Genomic DNA, 16,366 nt, shown 5'->3' with positions numbered 1-16,366 from the left:
TCTACAGCAGGCTCTCCTTTATCTGTAGCTGTGAACTCTGGCTCTTTGGTAGATCCCTCTGTAGATCTGCAACTCTTTGTTGATCTCTCCTCTTATCCACTTTAGTAGCTTCCCAATTCAGAGTCTTCTCCCCCTCGATCTGCTACCTGTCAGCATCTGATGGTTCTTCACCTATCTCTCGGCTAATGTTTTTTCTGATATTGACAGGTATGAGGTGTGGCATTGTGCTATGTGCAATAAAATATAGGCCCTACGCTCCAATAACACATGGTCCCTAGTTCCTTTTTATTTTTCGATGAATGTTGTTGGTAGTTGGTGGGTGTACAGGATAAAGTGTTGTGTGGATGCAGTATAAAGCGATATAAGGCACACTTGGTTGCTCCAATAAGACTTGGTCCTTGGTTCCTTTTCATTTTTTTATGAATGTTGTTGGTAGTCAGTGGGTGTATAGGATAAAGTGTTGTGTAGATGTAATATTGAGCGATATAAGGCACATTTGGTTGCTAGAAGCTGTGCTCGGCAAGATGGCATTGATTATTCTGTAACTTTCAGTCTAGTTGTTAAGCCAGCGACTGTCATATTAGTCTTCTCCATTGCGGTCTCGCGCAATTAGAAGATCCATCAACTTGATATTCATAATGCCTTTATTAATGGTGTTCTTACTAAAGAGGTCTACATGAAACAACCTCTAGGTTTTGTTGATTCTACTCTTCCCTCTCATGTATGTCTGTTGCATAAATCTCTATATGGTTTAAAATAGGCCCCACGGTACACTCATCTAGGTGACTTTCTAATTTCTAATGGTTTTCATGCTTCTAAGGTTGACACCTCTTTATTTATCTTGTCTGTTGGTGCTGATGTCTTTTATCTTTTAGTTTATGTTAATGACATTTTGTTTACGGGTAGCAACTCTACTATACTTCACCGCTTAATATAGTTACTCAGTTCAAAGTTCGAGCTTCGTGACTTAAGCATTGTTCACTATTTTCTAGGCATTGAGGTTCAATCTACTATTATGGGTCTGATGTTACGACAACATAAGTATATCCTTGACATCCTCACTTGGGCAAGTATGACTTCCTGTAAACCGATTGATACGCTTATCTTTACTTCCATAGTCATTATAATGTCAAATCCCTTATTTTTTAATCCTATATAGTTTCGTCAAATTGTAAGTGCTCTTCAATATCTTAATTTGACAAGACTAGATATTTGTTTTGCAGTCAACAGAGTCTATCAATTTATACATGCTCCTACAGATTCTCATTGGGATGCCATTAAATGCATTCTCCATTATCTACGGGGTACGATCACCTATGGCTTACATATTACTCGCAGTTCCTCTTTTGATCTACATGGCTTTACAGATGCAAATTGGGCAAGTAGTACCAATTGTCATAACACAATTATGAGTTATTCCTTAAAAATCATTTTTTTTTCAATATAAAAATCAAAAAATAATAATAAAGGTTGGCAACGTGGAGAAAGCAAACCGGGAAATCAAGCTGCAATTTTGAAGGAAATTCAAGGCCTAATTATACCCTATTATGCCCAAAAGTGGAGAAAAAAATGCAAATTCAAAGTCAAATTAAATGATTTATTGGATGAATCTGCATAAAAATTAAGTCCAAGGACATAACTAAATTTTTAATAGGCCAATTTGATTTAATCATGGGCCAAATTGAATTTTAATTATGTTTAAGAATTAATTTGGGTCCAATTGAAGGATTTAATTAAGTGCAAGGATTTAATTATAGTTTAAATGGGTCAAATTAATTTTATTTAGGGCTTAATTGGTGAATAATTAAGTTTGGGAGCCTAATTTGGGCTTAATTAAAAAGATTGGAATTTTAAGAGACCAAATTTAATTTTTTTTCCAACTTAATTGATTGAAATCAATGGAAAAATTACATGAAAATTAAAGTTTTGGGGTCAATTAGGGGTTAAATTAATAAAATTCACAACCAAGGACTATTCTGCAATAGATGGCAAACTATGAGGGCTCAATTGACAAAAATCAAGGGTGAAATTAAAAAAATTGAAAGTGTAATTGTTAATTAGGGGTTAAATTACATAAATATGAGAACAAGGACCAAATTGCAAAAGGCACGTAAATTCAGGGCTGAAGTTGAAGTTCCGCAGGGACTTAATTGCATTAAATCAAAAATTTAGGGTCAATTAGGGGTTCAATTGAAACCAATTGAAAGAAGGAATAAATTGAAAATCAGTAAAAATCCCCAATTCAATCCAAAACAGCGTCGTTTTATATATATATATATAAAGACGACCAGACAACACGTGTCTGGTGGTTCATCATCTTCCTCGATTTTGCTCAAGAATGTTGCATGGGTGGCTACTTTTCAAGTGCATTTAATGCTTCACTTCTCCATCAAATCTAACAAAATGTGCACGCAAATGATCCCCTGCAGTTTCTTTACAACTATAAGTGAATATTTCAGTCTGGAAGGCAACAAGATGGCGTCGACATCAACCTAAACATGGTAACTCATGCAGCTTTTTTCTGCAAATTTGACAACTCACGATGCACATTTTGAGCCAACAGTTAGGATCTTTCCCAACTGAATCAAGGGTTTAAATTTTGTCCATGTATAGACAAGATCACCCTCTTTGATCCCCTATAAATAGGGATGGATTTCATGCCTTGGAAGAGAAACTCGGGTCCAAAGTCGGCCAAAAATCAACCACGCTCCCCTGTTTTTGTTTTATGCCGTCACTCTCTCTCCTTTCTCCTTCTCAGTCGTGCCTTCAGCCACCACCACTTTCACCGCCGGCTTGACAAGCACCCTATCCACCACACTTCTCCCTCTCCACTAATTGCTTCTCCCTTTTCCTCCACAAGCAGCAGCCCATCAACACCACCATTTTTGTTTTGTTCCTTCTTCAGCACTGGCAGTAGCAACATCATCACGGACCTTCACCACCACAACCGGCTTTACCACTATCATTTCAATCAACCTAACTCCTCACCAATGGTAAAGCAGCCACCATGACCTTCTCTCTCTTCTTCTTTCAGCCTTTCTCTCTCCTCTAGAACATTTTCTTCTTCCTCCCATAGCCGACTCCGACCACCATTACCTTATGAAGAGAGACTTTAGCCACCATAAATGCGATGCTAAAATTTAGACTTTAGAACAGCTAGAATTTAACCCAATAAGATAGAGACTTTCTCATGAAGAGAGATCTGCCTTGAACCTTAGAAAAGACCAACAAATAGAAACCCGACTTAGAAAAAAAACAATCAAACAATAATGCAGCTTACCTTAGGTAGGGTGCACTAGAAGTGATGCATCTTCCCCTGCACAACTAGTCCCTTACCCAAACTCTCGCAAACCATAGGTTCCTAGTAACCATAAAACTATGTGGCAACTCTTAAACATGAATTATAATTTTATGATTAAATCCAAAAACATTTCCAACATACCACATCTCACACAGGAGGCATGACAAAAGCCTCCATCATCGCCAAGCGATGTTGCAACGCTCGCACCCTTGTGACACTAATGATCACAAGTCTACGGGTTGTTATCTTGTCTTCTTTGGCCAGGCGCCAATTTCATGGAAATCAAGCAAGCAACATACAATTGCTCGCTCCTCTATCGAAGCTGAGTATAAGGACTTGGCATATGGCACTACTGAGGTTATTTGGGTTTAATATCTATTGAGAGATTTGCATATTCATTCTCTTATGTGAAAATAAAGAAGAAGTGATGCTTGATGAAAAGATGGGCAAAGTTGCCAAAGGTGAAAAAAAAAAGAATATATATAAAATAAGTTTTCCTTTATGTTCTTAAGGTTTTGTGTTGAAAGAGCTTAAAATCAAAAGAAATTAGGCATTTGTGATTAAAGATGGAAAATGTATATGCTTTGATGGAATATCTTGTTTGAAATATAATTTTTTTTCAGAATGCTCTACTTTCTTTGGTTTGAACCTTTCCTTTTACTTTCTTTTTCATCACTTTAACTTAAATTAAGACCTTTTGATTTATGCATTGCTTGTAATATGTTAGTAATGGAGATGAGATTGAAGAACAAGCTTATGGTAAAATATATTCATTGATTGAATTTGAGATATTCAAACACATAAACCCTAAACACATGAGTGTTGGAGTGTATATCAATGAGATGACCTATCACTTTGGCATGGCATAGATTTCATTTAAATCTCGACAATTAATTGAGTTTTGAAGTTTACATGTAAATGAATTCATGAAAATTTATACTCTTTATCCTTCTTGATTGTATTCTTATTTATAATGCTTATATTCTTGGACATTGATAGGAGATTAAGAGATTGGTCATAATTATTTTCAATTTGATTTTATATATCCTTTCTTGAGGACGAGTGTGAGCTAAGTGTGGGGGTATTTGATGTAATCATATTATTCGATAGTTTCACCCATATTTAATTAGTGTTTTGCCAATGTTATATATATATATATATATATATATATATATATATGCCTTGACATTCTTTTTTCTTTTTTTATGTTTTGAAGGCACTTTTGGATGAAAGATGTAAAAAGGAGTAAATTGAATGTAATTGACAGATTAGACGTTCAGTTGATGTTTTGTATAGAGTGTGAGTTCTACAAGTCGAAATGAAGTGATTCCAGTTGCACTAAAAATATAACATCCATACCTTTCTGGAAATTTAATGCAAGAAAAATAAAAAGAGAAAGATCATGGAAATCACATCCTTCAAAGTCAAATCTCGCACTCCTCCAATGTTGACCTTTGGTCATTCACAATTCAATATTTGGAGCTGCAGAAGTCCAATTGATGCAAACTCAACTTTGTTGTATTCCTGACTTAAAGACCTATCAATGCTCTAAATTTAAGCCAAAACATAGGTCATATGAGGGAGATATTAATTTTCAAATATGATAGTGGAATTCTGCCAGCAAACAGGTTTCGTTAAGGAACATGTCCAAATTATGTTTCGAAGCATCTAAACCGGTGTTCAAGATTTTATTTCAGCAATTTAGCTCCTCTAAGTCAAAGCTTGAAGATTTAATACAAAGCTATTTCTTTATTTTAGGAAAATAGTTACTGAAGTAATTAAATGTAAATTGTCAACTTAAGGGAGGGCTATTTTGTAAAATAGGAACTAGGGTCTTAGCATATAAAAAGAAAGATAGAAGGGAAAAAGAGCAAGAAGAGAGGGTGGCAGCCAAAAGTGAAGAAACACAAACTCTCCTCTCTAAAAACCAAAAATAATGCTTTCTTCTATCTTTAGTAGTAGGTGTTCCATATATATGCAAGGCTAAGCTCGTTTTCTTGGTTACAAGGACGCAACAAACCTTCGGATTTCAAGAACCGTGAGATTTATTCTTCCTTTTATTTTCAGTTTATATTATGAATAAGTATAATTATTTTTCTATGCATATTTTCTATGATTGTTGTTGATAATTGCTAGAGCGGACTCTAAGTTATTATTGTAAATATTATATTGCTAAGTTTGATATCAAAATCGAAGTTGTAATATATGAACTTGCGAAGCAACTAAGCTTGATAATTGTGGCGGAACTACATTATTAAACTTAAAGAGAACACTCGAACAAAGGAACACAATTTGTGGACAGCTTGGTTGTCAAGAGATCAATCAACTTATCTAGTTCTTAGGGCTGCTATTAAACTAAATCATTAATGCGGACATTGTGATTGTTTGTTGGTTAAGGTTAATTATACGGAGGATTCGTTAATTAACTAACATTAAGAAAAGATAAAAAAATTCAAAATATAAATTGAAGTTTCATTTTAAGGATTCTAAATTCCATTGGTGGATGTGTGCTTGCGACCAAGGTTTGTTTTCTTAATAAATTTTGGTATCAATTGATTTTGTTTACTAGTTTAATTTCTTCCATAGTTTAGATCATCACAAATTAAAACCCCCCATTGCATAACGTATAACATAAAAATCTGAACTAAACCTTCCTCGTGGGATCGACCCCTTGTTTGCTTTATACCATCTTATGTGTTGTGTTTTAAGCTAGGGTAATTAATTTGTGCGACCGCGACATCACAACTCCTACTCCCCCCATCAAAATAGCGGTGCAGCCCAGCTAGCTAGCCAGCCACTCAGAAGTTATTGCCATTGGTTCCTTCTCCCACCAGCAGCAGCCCCAACCTGTAAAGCAGAACCATGACTCTTTCTCCCATGTTTCTGTCATCCCTCTTCACATCAGAGTTCGTTCCTAAGGCGGTTGGCATTCCAATAGTAACAGGTACAACATTCATAGCAGGTCTGATTTTCTTGGCTCTCATTCCTCTGCTCACATGGACTTAAAGCAGAGTCATTGGAAGTAGCCCATATAGCCTACTTCTAGTGGACAGTGGCCTCCTCACTGATCTTTTGAACAGCACGTCAAGTGTCAGCTATGCTTCTCTTTCGGCCACAGCCTTGCAATGTCCTCAGTTTCATGGTTGTGGTCACCAGACCTCTACCTAACTTGTTGTTCATCCAGTTTCTACTTCTACTTGATTCCTGGACACCAATGTGAACTAACACATTATGTCTAATCTTGTGACTCAAACCGATGCTGCACGCTATCTTAGTAATGATCACTTGCATGTTAATGACGGTAAGGGTATATCCATATCCCATATCGTCCATACCATCTTATGTTCCTCTAAACACACATTTACATTATCTAACATTCTTCATGTTCCTCACATTACCAAACCATTGCTATTTGTTCAGAAATTTTTCATGATAATAAAGTTTTTTTTTTTAATTTCACGCCTCTATGTTTTATGTAAAGGATCTCACCACCAAAGCAATGCTCCTTTTCGGTCAGAGCAATAATGGTCTTTATGTTCTCTATGAGTCTTCTGCCACCAACATTCCTAAGCTTATTGGTCTCCTTGCATCTCTACGACTACTCATATGTGGCATCGTCGATTGGGTCATCCTACTTCTCGTATTTTTAATTTGCTAGCTTTCAAAAATAAAATAATGTGTACTTCTAAATGCTCACCTGTTCAATGTCAAGCTTGTCCGCTTGGCAAGTCTTCACGTCTATCATAGTGACCTACGGGTCACAAAACTATTGCTCCACTTGATTTAATATTTAGTGATCTTTAGGGCCCTACTCTTATGTTTTCTTCTGATGGTTTTCTTTACCTTGTTATCTTTGTCGAAGTGCATACCAAACATATATGGTATTATCTGCTTGTTGCCAATTCTAATGTGTTTTCCACTTTCCAATGTTTTCAAACACTTGTTGAACATCAATTTTTACTTACAATTAAATCTGTTCAAACTGATTGGGGTGGTGAATATCTAAGTTAAACAGTTTTTTTCAAACTATTGGTATTCATCACCGGTTAATTTGTCCTCATATGCATGAGCAAAATGGTAGTGTTAAACGTCGCCATCGTTATATTGTCGAAACTAGTCTTACACTTTTAGGCCATGTAGTGCTCCATTACAATTTTGGAATTATGCATTTGAATCTTCTGTCTATCTCATTAATCGCATGCCTACTCCTGTCCTCCAAAATCACTCTCCCTATGAATGTATGTTTAATCGTACTCCTAATTATGATTTTTTACGAACTTTTGGGTGTCTTTATTTTCCGTATCATGCTCATAGGTAGGATTTTCGTTTCTCTCCTTGTGTGTTCTTAAGTTATAGTTCCTCGCATCTTGGTTATCATTGTCTTGATTTCGCCTCTCAACGTATATATATCTTCCATCATGTTTGTTTTCATGAAAATGTGTTTCCTTTTACAGATTCTGAACTGCTAGCACGACCCCTAACCACTTCCTCACAGCCCACACACTTGCTCACCTTGATCACCCCCCATAATTTTCTCCTGGCTAACCCACCAAACACCTCACCCAGCAGCTCTACCACACCTCCAGCACCACCTAAACAACCCCATCATCCCCCACCCTTATCTGCCACCATACCACCGCCACCCAGCCCTACCCCTATGTCACAATCTGCATGTTTTTCTAATGATCATTATACAGGAACAGGTTCACCTCCTTCACAGTCGCATATTTCCAGGTTTATCACTGCCACCACCTCTGATTTTGCAGCAAGCTCTCCTACCTTAGCTGCTGTGAGCTCTGATCCTTCCTTTGCTTCTCCTGCAGGTCTGCAATTTTTTGTTGATATCTCCTCTTATCCTTTTCAACAGCTCCCCATTTCAGATCCTCTTGCCCCTCAGTATACTGCTCGTCAGCATATGATGGTTCTTTGTCCACGGTTACCGAAGATTGCTTTTTTAGCAGCATCTAGAGCAGCCTTTGTTATACCCAATTGTCGGCTACTATCTTCTCCTACTTATGAGCCCCTTACATTCTTTGATGCAGACAGGTATGAGGCATGTCATGGTGCTATGCGTGATGAAATTCAGGCCTTACACTCTAATAACACATGGTCCTTGGTTCCTTTTCATCCTTCGATGAATGTTATTAGTTGCTAATGGGTGTACAAGATAAAACGCCGTGTGGATGGTAATGTTGAATGGTATAAGGCATATTTGGTGGCTCGAGGTTTTACTCAACAAGAAGGCATTGATTATTCTGAAACCTTTAGTCCAGTTGTTAAGCATCCGACAATTAGATTAGTTTTCTCCATTGCGGTCTCGCATAATTGGAAGATTCATCAACTTAATATTCATAATGCCTTCCTCAATGGTGTTCTTGCCGAAGAGATCTACATGAGACAACCTCTAGGTTTTATTGACTATATTCTTCCCTCTCAAGTGTGCCGGTTGCATGAGTCTTTATATGGTTTAAAACAGGCTCCACAGGCATGGTACACCTGTCTGATTGATTTTCTAATTTCTATCGGCTTTACTGCTTCCAAGGTTAACACCTCCTTATTTATCTTGTCTATTGGTGTTGATATTTTCTATCTTCTGGTTTATGTTGATGCATTCTGCTTATAGGTAGCAACTTTACTATGCTTCATCGTCTAATCCAGTTACTGAGTTCAGAGTTCAAGCTTCATGACTTAGGAATCATTCACTATTTTTTAGGCATTGAGGTTCAACCCACTGTTATGGGTTTGATGCTATGCCAGCATAAATATATTCTTAACATTCTCACTCGAGCGGGTATGACTTCTTGCAAACCGGTTGATACTCCTATCTCTACCTTTAAAGTCACCATACTACCAGATCCCCTGATTTCTGACCCTATATGGTTTTGTTAAATTATGGGTGCTCTTCAATAGCAAACCGGTTGATACCAGATATATGCTTTGTTGTTAATAGAGTCTGTCAGTTTATGCATGCTCCTACAGATTCTTTTTGGGGTGCCATTAAACGCATTATGCGTTATCTACGAGGTACGGCCACCGATGGCTTACATATCACTCACAGTTCCTCCTTTGCTCTCTATGGCTTTACAGATGCGGATTGGGCAGGTAGTAACGATGATCGCAAGTCTACGAATGGTTATCTTTTCTTTGGTCAGACACCAATTTCTTGGAAATCTAGCAAGCAACGCACAGTTGCTCACTCCTCCACCAAGGCCGGGTATAAAGCCTAGGCTAATGACACTGTTGAAGTTATTTAGCTTCAGTATCTATTGAGAGATCTACAGATTCTCTCTAACTCTGCTTCTACCTTTTGGTGTGATAATCTAGGTGCTACTTACTTATCTACAAACCCTATCTTTCATGCTCGCACTAAACATGTTGAGATTGACTATCATTTTGTACGAGATAGGGTTACGAAGAAAGAGATTCAAATTCGTTTTATCCCCTCTCACGATCAACTTGCAGATGTTTTTACTAAGCTGCTTCTTACTGCTTCGTTTACTACTTTTCGGTTCAAGCTTTAGGTTGATCCTCTACCCTCAGCTTGAGAGGTCATATTAATGTATCTATATAGAAAATATTGTAGGCATACTATTTAGAAAATATTGTAGTCATACTCTTGTATCGTCATCTCACCATTACTATTGCATATTGCCCTACACATATATATAGAAAAAATTGACTAACCAATAGGTTAAGCCTCCCTCTCAACTCCTCTTAACTAATATTATTAATAGACACTACAGCAATATATTTTGCTACAACATTTGTGAGCATTACGTCCTATGACATGCATGGTCCTAAGCCTCACAATTTGAATCTTTAGATCCAAAAATTTGATCAGAGATTGCTGTCATGGAAAAATCTTCAACCCTCGGGATCAGTGAAATACACGGGACTATCTAGTTCACCCATGTTTGCAGAAGCAAAAGACTTGAATGATTCTATTGACGAAAGGGAAGAAGCAGTCTCGTCGGAGTCTGAAACCATCTCGTCGTGTATGATATAATATGGCCCTCGTCAATCTCAGAAGCGTCTGACCCAGACGTTCCTAACAAAAGTTGTTGATGGCTGTCTTTGCAGTTTCAACGAACCATTCATCCTCAGGTAGTGCACTGCACAGGAGAAAGTTAGCAAAATCAGTTGCCATTAAGAACAGCAGTACTTCATGGAAATGAAATGTGACTACCTTTGTGGGTCTATGCCTCAAGCTGAGAAAGTCCTGATTGCTCGAGCAATTATGGCTGAAGCAATCTGATGCACATGTGGAGATGGATAGCCAGCAAAACGAGCAATTTCAACAGTGAAGTGCATGTCAAGAATTAACTGTAAGAAAAATTCAAGTGATTGTTAATGAATACAGAATAGAAGAAGAGATTACAAGCAAGCAAATCTACCCAGTTGAGGGACCAAGTCGCTGACTCTCAATCAAACAAATAACTTCTCAACTTCTGATTTTCACAATACTCAATTAGTCCTGTACTCTAACTTGTGATATAAAAGAAGATTATTCCTTACAGAAATTATTTATTAATGGACAAACTTGGAAGAGTGCAACGAATACAAATTATTCTTCGCAGAAAGTATTTTTCTAAGAACTTGGAAAGAGCAGGTAAATGTATTACGACCAACACAACAATTTTTTCTTTTAGAAAACAAAAAAAAAAAAACACATAAACACCCCCACCCTGGCATCCTCTCAGAGGACACAACAAAATACCTGCTGCAAGCCAAGTGGCTTAAGTGGAACTGATTCATCCTCAAACACATCCCAGAATTCCTACCAGACAGCCACATCACAACAGTCTCTGTTAGCCTAGCAAGCAAAATTTTCTGTATTTTCTCTTTCCCAAGTAACACGTCTCCAGCCACAGTTGCTAATTGCTGAAGCCTTGCAAATAATGCCTGCAGAAAAACATAGTTTCAGTACCAAAAGGATACTGGTGCAAAATACATATTAAGCCCAATTTCTGTATAGTGGCTGAATGAGAGAAATGGGGTCGGATCCAAGATCCTTGGCTTGACAATAGGTTTCTCGAGAGCATGTTTTAAGTTGAATAACAAGTAAATACAGTCAGATCAAAGCATTAACACACTATTTGCAAAACCAAAAAGATTAAGACAATATATCACAAAGCACTAAAACACTCACATAAGTGCAAAAGAGAATTGGGGTTTGAGTCCTCATCAAGACACGAAAGATAAGGACAGTTTATCGAATGAGCAATTCAGAAAAAGATCTCAGTTCTATTAAGTATTTATGAATATCAATTCTAAAAAAGTCAGTGTTGATGTGATCACAGTAAGAGAGGAATTCATGAAGTTTCCTGAAGATACAAGGATTGCAAGAAATACTGAAATTGAGAATGGAAGCACATGCACATCCAAGAGTAGCATTAACAGAACTTAGTGGGGAAATCAGCAGTAGGAGAAGAAGGTAACCTGAAATGGCAATGACGGAAGAGGATCAGAGTCCCAATACAAATCCGCCCCTTCCCCACTTAAATAAATTAGTGCATTTAATCGTGTTTTTCCTTGTCATGAATAGATGAAAGTCAAAACATATTGCCGACAGAAGTGATCTCTAAGCTTGTCAAAAGAATGCTGAAGGCTGCGCTTCCATTCCTTCAATTCTGCTGTAATGCTCGCATTAGGCACAATATTTTCACTTTCCAGTTCCTTGCTCTCATTTGTTAGACTCCAAACTTTTATTATGGCAAGTGGTAAAAGCTCATCCAGAATAGTAAATGCTAATCCCAAAAGTGCAAGCTGCTCCGAATCAGTCTTAGCTCTGAAGTGTATAACCTCCTTCAACTCTGTGAGATTGTCATCATCAGAGGGACCTGGCAGGGATTTAATTAGCATATCCATGTATTTATCAAACAGCTGTGAAATTCTTGTTAATACATTGGCTCCAAAATGCGTGACAGCCATGGGTGTTAGCTGTGCCAATATATCCTGTACAAATTATTTGAACCAAACACTATCAATGAAACGATCATTAGAACATCATAAACTACTAGACTACCAGATCAATAAGTACACTTCAAACAGGAAACATTGTGAACCTAGCAAGTGTCATGCACGCATACATACATGCTCAAATGCATATGTATGTGTGCAGAGATATTCACAAGCACTAGGACACAAGGTCTAAAGATGCTTGTTTGAACTTTGAAGTAAATGTGTAAAATAAAGCACTAGGACACAAGGTATACAGAATTTTTCATTCGCAGAATAACAGAAGAGGGCCAGCTTACTTCAATGATGTCCATGAATTTCATTCCACTATCAACAAGCACACTGTCTGAAAATGTTGAAAAAGCAGATAATGGAGACATAGATCGAGGTGACAAAAGCGAGCTCTCATCTATTTCTGTCACATCCAGAGCTGCCCTTCTGGCCCATCTAAAATTCAACTCTTAACACTTCTTCAATGTATGGTCGTAAGAGCACCAAAAGCAACTTTGACAGTTTTAGACCTTGTGATTCCAGCATTGAGGAGTATGTAAGACTATCCTGAACACAATTTAGCTTCATTATTTTTTGTGTTTGCCTTCTACAGGATAATCCCGATCTCATGACTCAAGTTACTAATTTTGAATATTAACTCGATTTAAGTTCGGTTTTTTCTTAGGTTCTTTCTTACAAATTGATTTTTCTTTAATTTTAGCCTTCGACATTAGATTATTGACCCTTGAGTTTCATGATTTGTTCTTTTTTTATTTTTATGGAGTTATTTTAATCTCAAATCCCGGGTAATGAGTTAGTTGGGTAAACCTAAGTTAATTCAAGTTCTTTTCTCGTTGTTTTTTTTTATATGAAATTGATTTTTTTGTTTTCACTTTCATAATTTAGCATTAAATGATTGGTTGTTGAGCTTTGTGATTTTCCACTTTTTTTTTTGCGGGGTTATCCCTAGTGCAGGTTCATCAAGTTAATTTGAGTTGACTTATGTATTTTTTAGTGTTTTTTTTTATTGATTTAACTTTCGTCTTTTTTTCTACATCTTTTTTATTTTAATTTTTTTCATTATGATCTCATATCGTGTGTGGAAGGTTAGTCAAGTTAATCTAGGTTGACTTGGATATCCTTCTTTGATGTTTCTTTTTTCAAATTGATTTATTTTTTAAATTTCATCATTTAACATTAGTTTATTGGGCTTTTGTCTTTGTAATTTTTCTGCTTTTATTTCTACAGAATTATCCTAATCTCATACTTGAGTCATATGTTAATTAAGTTATCCTAGATTAACTCGGGTTATCATAGCCTGGATATCCTTTTTTTTATGTTAAGAAAAATTGACCCAGCTTGCAATGTAGCATAAGCCATTTATCTAGTATTATTGAAATTAAAGCATTATTACCTATTACATCTAAAAGAATTTGGAAACTTGATGGAGCTTCATTGTTTTATATGAATGGTGAAGCTCTTTTTTTTTTTTTAATTCTTTCAATTAGACCCTTCTGCAAACCTAATGAGATGAGATTAGGCTTGAAATTATGATTAAAATAACAAATTAAAAGATAGAGGACTAAAACATGAAACATGGAGGAAATATAAGACTAACTTGAAATTTGTGACAATTTTTAATTTGATACACAAGTTTATTTTGTTTATTTTTTGGTCCATAGAGAGAGGAGAGAAACTTGCCTTAAATAGCAATGAGAGAAAAAGTTATTATTTTTCACTCTTCCGACATCAAAAATGGCCAAGCTTTGATATCAAAGCTTTCCATTCAACAAGTGCTCGATTGTTGTGGTTTTAGGCCTTCTTATTACCTAAAAAAATAGGTTAAACTTGAGATAGATTAAATTTTAGGCTTGATTTTGTGTTTTTTAAAATTAATTTAGGGATGTTTTGAATTGGTAGATTGGTTTATTAAGGTGTATAAGGTGTTTTTATGTGTGTATTTTTTGGTGAAAATAGATCGAAAAATAAAGTTTAAAGAAAAAAGATCTCCTCACCCCTAATGTTTTAGATACTAGAGTGGTGGCTTGAATGTAGACAACTTCCAGGTCGCCTCACCCCTAATGTTTTAGATATTAGAGTGGTCTCTTGAATGTAGACAACTTCCAAGTCGCCTGCCACCATAGATGATGACCTATTGCTTGCTTCATTATTTTTTTTTTTAAAAGAAAGAAACAAAGGAGCGGATATGACAATGTCATCCCCTCCTAAGGCTAAAATGTTTTTTCAAAAAAAAAAAAAAACACTAGGCACAACGGTTAATCGGGTTAATCTAGTTAATCTCGGTTAATATAAGAAAAACATGATTATTATCATAGTTTCAAAACTCGATTAGGAGCCAACTTGAGTCGACATAAGGATAAAAAAATTATTATTATAGTTTTAAAACCCGACTCGAAAGTCGAACAAAAACTAGGCTTACGTTGACCATTGACCTGGATCAACATAAGTATAAAAAATTATTATTATTATTATTATTATTATTATTATAGTTTCAAAACTTGACTCAAGGGTCGACCTGGGGCCAGACTCAGGTCCTGGGTTAGTAAAATAAAGATAAAAATAGTTATTATAATAGTTTTGAAACTTAACTTGGGGGTGGACTTAAGGCCAGCGGGCCCGAGTCACGAGTTAGATTAATCATTGATTTAAGTAAATGTAAAAATAAAAATATTTTTTATTATTGTTTTTCAACCTGACTTGGGGTTCGACTCGAGGCTAGTCTTGAGTCATGGGTAGTGCAATTTTTCAAGGAGACATTGTTGGAATACTAGGAGGCTACTTGTATAGAAACTTAACACCAAGTGATAAGTAGTTTAGCTTTAAGAAAAAAGGTGTAATCCTTGATAGCAATGTTTTATAGTTCGTTATTTCATCCAAAACTCATCAACAAGTACGTATATTATAAACATTTTCTAAACTTTTTGGTAGTCCCCACTTTATTACAAATAGTTTGGTAGTTTTATTCTAAAGACAATTCAACAACTTTTATCTACTATTTTATCTTAATTTTTTTCTTCATACCAAATAATTTATGCTCTCATTTAACTTAATTAGTACAATTATATGTAGTGTACATGCATATACAATTTAATTAATTATATGCTTTATTATTTTACTAGTTAATTAGTAAGTTTAATTTATGCAAAATAACTTGATCACGTTGAATTGAACTAAATTATTACAGTTACTCTTACAATCTCAGGGCTAAAGTTGTTTGTTTAGTTATTTAGTTTTTTTTATTTGACTCATAATCTTTTTAATACTATAACTTTTGTTAGTTATATTATAATATATATTTATACCTTATATGCTGTAAATTAACAAAGTAGCTTTGTCTATAATAATAGAAAAATTATAAGATATGCTCAATGGTTGTAATTCAATGAATGTTGCTTTGGAAAATGTTGTTATGACAAGCATTGCTTCGATATAGATTTGATTATTACCTTCAGTAATGCATAGTGAGAAAACTAAAAAGTTTAATGATTTGAACTTTAAAAATTGACAACAAAACATATTAGTCTATCTAACCACCTTAAACTTGATAAAATTCTTAAGAAGATGTTCCAAAGCAATAAAATAATGATAAATATGATCCCACTAATTTGACAACTATTGATGTTTGGGTACACAATGATTGTATGTGCAAAACTACTTATTGAATGGTTTAGACAATATATTAAGTGATATTTATAGTTCTATAAATAGTGAAAATATATTATGGAAAGTTCGGATCAGCATTACAAGGCTGAAAATGTTGATATGAGAAAATTCATAGTTTTAACTTCAAAATGATCGATTTAAGAATTGCAAAAGGACAAGTTCAAGAGTTTCAACTCATCTTGCATGAAAATTATAATGAAGGGATAGTTTTGACTAAATCTTTTCAAGTTGTTGATATTATTAAGAAATTTTTACCATCTTGGAAACACTTTATGAACTATTTTAAGTATAAGCGAAACAAGTTAAAAGTTGAAGATCTCATTTTAAGGTTAAAGCTAAAAAAATGATAAAATGTTGTTCAATAAGAGAGGATGCTCTTCCTTAACATCCCTTAAGGCAAATGTGATTAAACAAGTGACAAATGCCCATAAT

The 16,366-nt window shown here is 35.4% G+C and overlaps 1 pseudogene; it reads right to left on the bottom strand.

Moving 5' to 3' along the window:
* Window positions 1–10,008: 10,008 nt before the first annotated feature.
* LOC118042608 (exocyst complex component EXO84C-like) lies at window positions 10,009–12,639 on the bottom strand (annotated as a pseudogene).
* Window positions 12,640–16,366: the final 3,727 nt, after the last annotated feature.

The sequence above is a fragment of the Populus alba genome, chromosome 1, assembly GCF_005239225.2.
Source record: "Populus alba chromosome 1, ASM523922v2, whole genome shotgun sequence".
Classification (NCBI taxonomy): domain Eukaryota; kingdom Viridiplantae; phylum Streptophyta; class Magnoliopsida; order Malpighiales; family Salicaceae; genus Populus; species Populus alba.
The sequence above is the reverse complement of the archived record's forward strand: the minus strand, read 5'-3'. Positions and strand labels throughout refer to the sequence as shown.